This window comes from Pseudorca crassidens, chromosome 16 (assembly GCF_039906515.1).
Source record: "Pseudorca crassidens isolate mPseCra1 chromosome 16, mPseCra1.hap1, whole genome shotgun sequence".
In the NCBI taxonomy this organism is placed as follows: Eukaryota; Metazoa; Chordata; class Mammalia; order Artiodactyla; family Delphinidae; genus Pseudorca; species Pseudorca crassidens.
In genome coordinates, this window is record NC_090311.1 from 8,230,710 (window position 1) to 8,240,481 (window position 9,772).

The 9,772-nt window shown below is 49.4% G+C and overlaps 1 protein-coding gene across 3 annotated transcripts in view; it reads left to right on the forward strand.

The window, feature by feature from the left end:
• Window positions 1-5,038, forward strand: part of CHST15 (carbohydrate sulfotransferase 15) — a 99,789-nt gene extending 94,751 nt beyond the window's left edge. For all 3 annotated transcript variants that reach the window (XR_010935719.1, XR_010935721.1, XR_010935720.1), the window contains exon 9: window positions 3,629-5,038. The gene's annotated coding sequence lies outside the window, so the exon portion shown is untranslated. The remainder of the gene's footprint in view (window positions 1-3,628) is intronic.
• Window positions 5,039-9,772: the final 4,734 nt, after the last annotated feature.

Here is a 9,772-nt window from a genome sequence, read left to right on the forward strand (position 1 = left end):
TTGCAGTGGTCAGAAGACATCTCTGAATGATGTAAATCCTTTAAAATTTGTGAGGTTGGCTTTGTGACCCAGCATATGGTTCATTTTCTTAAATATTTGTGCATTTAAAGAGTGCGTATTCTGTCATTGTTGGATGTAATATAGTTCAAGCTAATTGTGCTGTTCACACTTATATCCTTATTGCTTTCCTATTTTTATTGAGAGGCATGTGCTAATGTCTTCTAACATTATTATAGATTTGTCTCTTTCTCCTTTTGGTTTAGTGCTTATCTGGCATAGTTTTTTTCCCCAACCTTTGCTTTCACCATTTTTGGCTTGTTTTTGAGGTAGATCTCTTGTAACCAAAATATAAACAAGTTTTAAAAATCTGATGTGAAGTTTTAGTCTTATTTGGAGTATTTAGTCCATTTACATTTAATGTAACGATTAATATATTTGGATTTATAGCTACACTTTTACTATTTGCTTTCTATTTGTTGTACCTGTTTTATGTTGTCTGCTCCTCTTCCCTTTCCCCCTGGTATTTGGCCATTTGGTCCTGTTCCTTGGCATGCCTAGTAATTTTTCATTGAATTCTGGGCATCATTCATCCTTTTCTCTGATGGGTGGATAAACTGTGTGTGTAGGGGTGGGGCTTAGTCATCTTAATCCAATCAGGAACTGAGTGGATGCTATTCAAGTACTGCTACTCAGGGCTGGGTGGCAGGATTGGAACACCTCTGCTCATGTCTGCTCCTACAGCATGGTTTTAAGGTGTGTTCATCAGGGCTCTTGCCCCATGATAGGTCCTGAACTCTAGTCCTTGTGTCCTCAGCACAGTGAGAAAATTAAAAAACTTCACTTACTTTTCAGGCTCTGTGTTTACCTTTCTAGTTTTCATCTTGTTCAGCTTCAGAAATCTTCAGATATTTTGAGGGGGAAATTGACTGAGAGCTGGGCTTAGTTCTTTGCCCCACTGCCACCCCCAAGAATCTCATTTTTGTCTTTCCAGGTCCATAAGCCTACCAGCGTCTTTGTTAGTTTCCTTGATTCCCCTGGTAGCTCTAACCTGGACCCCTTGCCTCTTGCTCTGTCCAGGATTCCCAAGTGCCCTGAGTAGAAAAGTACACATTTATTAAAAATTTTAAGTTTAATACAAAAATAAAGAAAAAAATGTCAAGACCTAATACTCAGCAAATGAAGCTTGTTCAAGGTGCCAGTGCAGGACCTTGGCCTTTTAGGCTTGATTGCTTCTCCAATGCCTTCAAACAAATGTTTCTTGGTGTGCCATCAGCCTTCTTGTTGTCCTCAGTATTGATCCTCTGCAAGATCTCCAAGAAACAGGAGTCCCTTTGTATTATGTTTCAACCATTTTATATTTTGGGGTCTGTATGTTACTCCAACCTTTCCTATCCTAACTGATACATATTTTACCAGCATTTCTATATATTTTTAGGAGGAAGTCATCCATAATAACTAGTCTTCCAGTTGGTTGAGCCAAAGGACCTTATACTGATTACAATTAGAAAATATGAAGGACGTACTGTCATTGGTCACGTGGTATAGAATACACAGTTAAGTACGTGTGAAGAGAAATGTTTAAAAATGATATGTCTTATTAAAAAGATAATACACATTTATTAAACATTGTAAGTTACTACAAAAATGAAGAAAAATATGTCAAGACCTTGTACTAAGCCAATGAAGCTTGCTCATGTTGGAGACTCTGGACCCTGGCGTAGAACACAAAGCTCAGCGTTTTGCATTCATCGAGTCAGGGAGTTATGCCATTTATCCAACAAAGCACTTTAAGTATTGGCCCATGGGAGTTTCTAGAGGGCATTTACACCCAGCACTATACATACAACACTATACATATATTATAAACACATGTATGCATACACACACACACATATATATTTGTTCATTGCCACATACCCAATGCCTGAAAGAATGCCTAGAAGAAACAGGTGTTTAAAAAAACATTTGTTTGGGCTTCCCTGGTGGCGCAGTGGTTGAGAATCTGCCTGCGAATGCAGGGGACACGGGTTCGAGCCCTGGTCTGGGAAGATCCCGCATGCCGCGGAGCAACTGGGCCCGTGAGCCACAATTACTGAGCCTGCGCGTCTGGAGCCTGTGCTCCACAGAGAACAAGAGAGGCAGCGATAGTGAGAGGCCCGCGCATGGCGATGAAGAGTGGACCCCACTTGCCACAACTAGAGAAAGCCCTCGCACAGAAACAAAGACGCAACACAGCCATAAATAAATTAATTAATTAAAAAAAATAAAAAAACACATTTGTTTAATAAATGAATGAGTAAATTAAATTTTTTTAAAAAGCCCTTGCACTCTGTGGCAACTGCTATCATCATATTTTTTTCCAATCTTATTTTTCTACACTTTTGATTAGTTGAGTCATATTATATAGACAATTCTATATGCTGCTCAAAGCAAAACACACATAAAACAAAACTTAGTATAGCATGTGTGCCCCTGGCCCAACCAATTCACCACATAGAGCCCCAGTTTCTTCCTCTGAAAAACAGACATATGGTGACAGGGTTGTGGTGAAAATCCAACGGTAAAGCTCTTACCGTTATTCCAGAGGCATAACTGCACAATACATTGTAGCTATTAGAATTTTAGGATCAGTAGTATCAGTAGTGCCCCCAGTCTAGAGAGGGGTTAACTAACTTGCTACAGTCATACCTGAGGTCCACACTCTGGTCTGCCCGACCCCAGGCTCTTTCCATCTCCACCTTCAGCCTCAAACCATACCCGGCACCATGCTGGGTCCTGAGACTTCAGAGAAACTGAAAGCTTCCTCTGGCAGCTGGAGTTGGAGTGAATCTGTCATCACTTGCCACGATGATGCTGCATAACAAAAACCTTACCAAACCTCAGTGTCACACTGTTCGCATTGATTTAACAGGTTATGAGTCTGGGGGTCAGTGACTTAGGCTGGGCTCTGCCAGACGGTTCTTCTGGTTGTGGCTGGGCTCACCCACATGTCTGCCAGTTGGCTGCAGATTGGTAGACCCAGGGTGGACACAGCTGGGACAACTGGTGACCTTGGCTTTACCCCACATGGCCCACCCTCCGGCAGGCTGTCCTGGGCATGTTCTTGTGGAAAAGGCTGAGAAGCAAAAGGGGGTGAGGGAGAGATGCAAGTGTTTCTTCAAGCTTCTGCTTTTGTCATGTTTGCTAAAATCCCATTGGTAAAAGCAAGTCACGGGGCAGAGACTGAAATCTCTGGGGCAGGATGCCAGGCCCACAGTGGGGGGCCTTGAAAGTGTCATGGCAAAGGGTCAGGTACAGGAAAGGTGAGGAATGGGTACATCACTGCATTTCATCTGTTTCAGGGAGGAGAAGACACAGAAATCATTCAGTTAGCCAGGGGGGCAGATAGATCAGAGCCCTCCTGTGTCATGCCAGCAGGATGACCTGTGATACATGAACAGATGGGCTCCTTCTAACCCCCAAACCCTTGAACTGGGCTGCTGGTCAGGAGGCCCACATTGCCCCGGGGGCAGGTCACAAAGGAAAGTGTGCAGGTGGCAAAATCCTGGCTTTTAACTTCAAGAGCCTTTGGCTGGGAATAAACAAAAAATTCAGAAATTTACGCAACAACATGTTCTTTCATCAACAGGAACTTCCCTTCCAGACCTCCTAGGAGGAGCAGAGAGAGAGATGTTCAACAGCTGAACTTGAACTTGAACTTGAACGGGGAACGTGTGCTCCTGAACCCAGCATGTCAACTTCACCGAGAGCATCAGGCAAGGGGCTGGAAACAAAGGCAGCGACCGTCCTCGTGGAAGATGACCAGGACTGGTGCACTCAGGAGAAGCGCTGAGAGCTTGCCAAAAACCCAGGCAGAAGGCACAGGGCCTCCTTCGTCCTTCTGTCTGCAGTAACCTTGAACTTCAAGGAGCTGAACGGGCCTGGTGCCAGGAGCTAAATTGGAGCAACCGCTGGCCCCAAATTAGGAATTTATAAGCGGCTCTGGGCTTATAAGCATCAAAAGCATATTCTTGCCCCAGTAGAGTTCGCCGGGATCCAGAAAGAGTCACACAAAGAGAGACCAAGAGAAACAAAATCTCTGGAGAGTTACATTTGGGGTGGCTGGAGGCTAGGTCGGCCCTAGGGTGACCTACGTGTCCCGGTTTCCCAGGACTTTCTTGAATTCAGCACTGAAAGTCCTGCATTCTGGAAACCCCCTTGGTCCGGTCACCCGGTTGGCCTGGTGGCTGGAATTGCAGGACAGTGGAGAGCCATGGACTCCTGTTCTGTCCCTCTGCTGGGTCCTGCTCACCTGGCTGGCTGTGGGCTGGGACTCGAGGGGCAAGGCCTCCCAGCAGCCCCCATGGCTGGGGGCACCTGCAGCGTTTGGGGGACAAGCCTGGTCCCTGAAGAGCACGGGGAGAGAGTCCCTCTTCTCATTGCTGCCACTTCCCGTCCGACACCTGGAAGGAAGTCTGTGTGGCCTGAGTGTATGCGGAGGGACAAGGACTTGATGGAAAGCTTTCCATAAACACAGACCAGCAGGGCAAAGGGCGGGGTTCTCAGACAAGGCAGGCACCTCCCTGGTTGCAGCTGATGGTGGTACATGCACATCCCTCGGTGCCCAGCATCTTCAGGCCCCTGTCCTCACCACTGTGTCTCCAGTGTGAGGCAAGGCGGGGAGACCTGGGGGGACGGTGGCACAGAAGACCCCCTCCCCTTCTGCCCCGAGCCTGCTTCCTAGGCTGGGAATTAGAGGACATTTATTTAAATATTTAAAAATAGCACCCAAACGGTTTGACCGTCCTTGCCAGGAGAAAAGATGAAGCAGCACCCCGTGCGCCGAGCTGGCCCCCTCTCTGCAGAGAACAGACCTCAGGGGCCTGGGAAGCGGTCTGCGAGGAGCGAGCTGGCGGCCAAGCTTCCTGCCCTGAGCCCGGAGCCCTGAGCACTGTGGTATTCCCTCGTCAGGGGTTTGCAGTGACAATGGGATGCTGAAATTCAGAACGTCCTTACCACCCCTCACTCCCCAAATACATTTATATACGTTTGCACTGTTCCTATTGTGTTTGTCATCATTTTCAGTGTCATCCTGACAATTTGAGAGATTTGTGGGATTGGCTCGGGGATCTGGACAGGACACACTTCCCAAAGGCCAAGCTTATATCCTCTGCTGTGTCCCTGTTCAGTGGTTCCACTGTTTAAAGTAGTGTCAGCGTCACTCCCCATCACACATCAAGTTCATAATTGATACTTAACATACTGCATTACGTTTAAAAAACGCACACGGGTAGAGCTGGGTTTTTAGGCCTCTCCAGTCCCTTCCCCCCAGCAAACGCTCGGGCCAGGGCTGAGAAAGGGGGGGGGAGGAGGAAAAAAAGAGTTAAATCCTGTGAGTGTGTGTGTGTGTGAGTGTGAATGTGCGTGTGAGTGTGTATGGCGAGGTCTTCTACCCCAAGGCCCCCAGGCAGGGTCCTGCAGGGTGCGGGAAGGAGGCCCCTTTTCATTAGGATCCCCCAAAGCAGCGGTGACCACCTGGGTCCCTGGGCCTCACCGTGGGAGCCCAGGTCACCTCCGGATGCTCTGGCAGACGAGCAGCAGGTGGCTGTAGGGGAAGAGGGCAAAGAGAGGCCTGGGGGGGGCGGTGGGCCGTGTTCAGCCACTGAGTGTCCACGGGGGGCGGGAACATAGCAAGACCAGTGTCTGTCTTCTGGGAGCCGATGCTGTCCTGGGGGCGGGTGCTGGGCACCACCGTGTAAGCATTCAAGGTCACGTCAAGGGCTACCGGGTGCTACGGCAGCTGGGAGACGGGGCGCCTCGGGAGAGCACGGGTGGATGGGGGGCTGCCTGGACGGGAGGCCAGGGCGGGAAGTGAGCTTGGACGTTTGCAGTGATAAAGGACATGTGGGTGGCCAGGCTCAGGGTGAGGGGAGGGAGAGGAGTGGACGCCGCCTGGGCTGACACTTAACCTTCAGGCCACGTGTCGGGTGGGGCGCGGACTTCTCTCCAGAGCGGCCGCCTCCTCCGCAGGGGTCCAGTGGGCACCTCAGCCTCCTGACCTTCCCCATCACCCGCTCCGAAAACCTGCCAGCCTACCACCTTCCCTGCCTCAGGGGCCAGCCCCTCTGTCCTTCCCGTGGCCCAGGCCCCCAGCAGGGAACCGTCCTCGGCTCTCTCCCATGCCACACCCCTCTGGCCGGGGATCCCGTGGGCACATCCCTCAACTAAGCCCAGACTCTGACCCCCTCTCATCACGTCCACACTGCTCCCCAGTAGCTGGGCAGTGGTCTCCCTGCCCTCAGCACCCACCCCTGTGCCTTTACAACCAGCAGCCAGAGGGAGCCTGGCAGAGGTGAGCTGGGGGCTGTCACTTTGCTGGGACCCTGACGAGACACCCCCTCGCCTGGATGATTGCTGAGTCCTTCCTGTGGTCCCCGGGGCCCTGCGTGGCCTGCTGTCATCCTCTGCGACCTTGGCTCCTGCCATGTCCCCTCACGCCCTCACCCAGGCCCCCGGGCCCTCTGGCTGGTCCTCAGTCCCAAGGGCTGTCCACATCTCGGGGTCTCTGCACTGCTAATGTGCCCCGTCACCTGGCAGCAAGGCCACCTGATGGCCATCCCCTGGCATTATGGATCCCTCTCCCTCTGCTTTTTTTTTTTTTTGAATTTTTAAATTGTATTATTTAAAATTTTTTTTGAATTTTTAATTTTTTATACTTTTTATTGGAGTATAGTTGCTTTACAATATTGTGTTGGTTTCTGCTGTACAGCAAAGTGAATCAGCTATACGTATACATATATCCCCTCTTTTTTGGATTTCCTTCCCATTTAGGTCACCACAGAGCAGAGTTCCCTGTACTATACAGTAGGTTCTCATTAGTTATCTATTTTATATATAGTAGTGTATATATGTCAATCCCAATCTCCCAGTTCATCCCATCCCCCCTTCCCCCCTTGGTATCCATAAGTTTGTTCTCTACATCTGTGTCTCTATTTCTGCTTTGCGAATAAGTTCACCTGTACCATTTTTCTAGATTCCACACATGAGCGATGTTATACAATATTTGTTTTTCTCTTTCTGACTTACTTTACTATGTATGACAGTCTCTAGGTCCAGCCACTTCTCTGCAAATGGCACAATTTCATCCCTTTTATGGCTGAGTAGTATTCCATTGTATATATGTACCACATCTTCTTTATCCGTTCACCTGTTGATGGACATTTAGGTTGCTTCCATGTCCTGGCTATTGTAAATAGTGCTGCTTCCCTCTGCTTCTTTATGTCCCAGCACTTCTCGTCTTCTCTATGCTCATCATTTACTCATGAAGTTGGCTTACTGTTTTCCCATCTCCCACTAAATAGCTCCACGGAGGGGGGAGTTTGGACTGTCGCTCCTTGACATTTCCTATTGCAAGCTCCCAGGCCAGCACCCGGCGCATGGCTGGGGCTCAGAAGATATTGCTGAACGTTGGATGAACATGAGGCCTGGTTGGTCACAAAAGGAACTGGAATTTTTTTTTCTGGTCACTGGAATAGATGATGGGTGAGTTTAAGCAAAGGTGTGACGTGAGCCAGGAGGAGACAGGGACCATGGAAAGAGAAAGCATCTCTAGAGCTGAGACACAGGGTCCCTCCTGGAGGTGATGGGATTCTGTTCGCTGCTTTTAGGTAAACAGGGACTTGACTGTCAAATTAAGTCTAGGTTTAGAAAACGAATACCCAGGGTCCTGGCTGAGGGAATGTCAAGTTAGACTTTCTTCCACAGTTACTCAAATATCAGCAGCTGATTGGAAGCCAGTCTGTCTGGAAGCTGAGATTTCATTGGTGATTAAGTTTGGGGCATGAAAAGAGGCAAGTCAGCTGGACTTCTGATCCTCTGTAACCATCCTGTGGGATCAGAGTGGGTTTATAGAGCTTGGAAAAGATGGAGCCAGACTTAAACAGTGACATGACCAGGGCGGAAAATCTCCCACAACTAGCAACATGCTGTTGCCTTAACACACTGTCACCCTTGTTCCTAACTCCCCAGGGTTCAGCTAAGCCCCAAGTCAAGTGTTTTGGGCTCTTAGGTCTTGGTTGTCAATGGCCCTGGATCCTGGACCACGTCTTCCATCACAAGGTCCCTTATTAAGGACCTGCCAGCAGGGGGTCAAGTGGCTCTAACTTTGAAAGCAGAGCAATACCCTTGTTTCCATGTAAATCTGAATGGCCCTGACATGCTGGGGGTGGGGAGGTGACCTGGAGCCCAATGCTCTAACCCCTGCCCCTCAACACTCCCCTCCCTGACCCCAGCTGTGACAGAAATGTGCCACTCACACATTTTATACAATTCAAGCAACGGTTTCACTGACAAGCGGAATAAACTAAAAGTTCTCAGTCCAAATAAGTAGTTAGAATGGTGATAAATGTGTAAGCAGTACTGTACTGCAGTTCTCTGAATTATCACTCAGTTTAGGAGCATGGGCCTCTGAGAAGCCACCCGAGGATGCTCCGTCTTCTCGTCCCCCAACAGGCCCAGCAGAGGGCAGGCTGAACCTGGGAATGTGCTGGAGTTGCTGGGAATGAGAGGCAGCTGCTTCCCAGGCAGAGTCCAAGGATGCTGGAATCTCTCTCCAAAGACTTGCTCCCCGTCAAAGAGAAAATCTTCTCTGGCAGTTCTCAGCCAGGTCCCCCTCCCTTCCTACAGTGCCTGTCCAATACCACCACCTGGTCCTGGCTGGCCTGGCTCTTGGGGCCTGGGGTACTGGACTGGAGTCTTGTGAGAGGGCTTGTTCCCTCCTTCCCTCCCTCCTGCTGTCCTTCTAGGCCAAATCACTTGGTCGCCGCTGTGTCTGTGTCTCTTAGCCAGCTCCAGGCGCTGAGCCCACGTGGCAGCCCTGAGCCAGCCCTGCCCACCTCGGCTCCAGGCCCCAGCTGCCTAGACAGCCTGGCACAGAGGGCAGAGCCCTCACTCTAGACCTGCCTGGGCTCAACTCCTGGCTCCACCAGTAGCAAAGGGACCTCAGCTCCCCACACCTTGATTTTCTCATCTGTAAAATGGAACTAAATCAGTTAACATTTGAGAAATGCTTAGAAGAGTACCTGTCATGTAATCTGTGAGAGATGGATGGATAGTGTCGACTGAAAAAAAAAGCACAACCTAAAAGTTGAGAACTATGTTTTATTTGGCAGCCCAAACTGAGGACTTAAGCCCAGGGCGCAGCCTCTTACACCGCTCAGAGCGACGGCTCCCAAGAGGCAAGGGAAGAGCCAGGATATATAGAGGATTTTGCAACAAATACCGGGTAGTCGAAACACCAAAAGATTATTGTTAATTAAAAGAAAACCAGATAACTCAAGTTAATGAATCTAACGCTTTTCTGTGTATGGGAAGACGCAAGCGTCTGGGCTCACTGAAGTCATTTCCTTGATGCGCACCTTGGCTGTCTAGGGCCAGTATTCTGTTCCTTCCCACCCTGAGCCCCCTGAGGGCTCACCGCTGGGGGCAGCGGCAGTGGCCTCATGGCTGCAACAGCCCTTGTTTACTGATATTGCAGGCGACACTTTTCATTCACAATAGATACAAAGTCTCCTCAAACTGTGGAACGTTCTGTTTTTCCACTTGACACTTTGAGCCAGGGTGGACCCACTCCACAACCAGAAACCCGCTTGTGCCTGGGCTTTGCCAGCCCGCAGGCAGAGGCGGCAACACTTGCCCCCCTCCTGGCTCTCTGGGCTTCTCCATCCACCGCAGTTGCTGTATTTTCTTTGAGGAGATTTGAAACCGCAAAGCTCTGTCCCAGCGTGCTATGGAA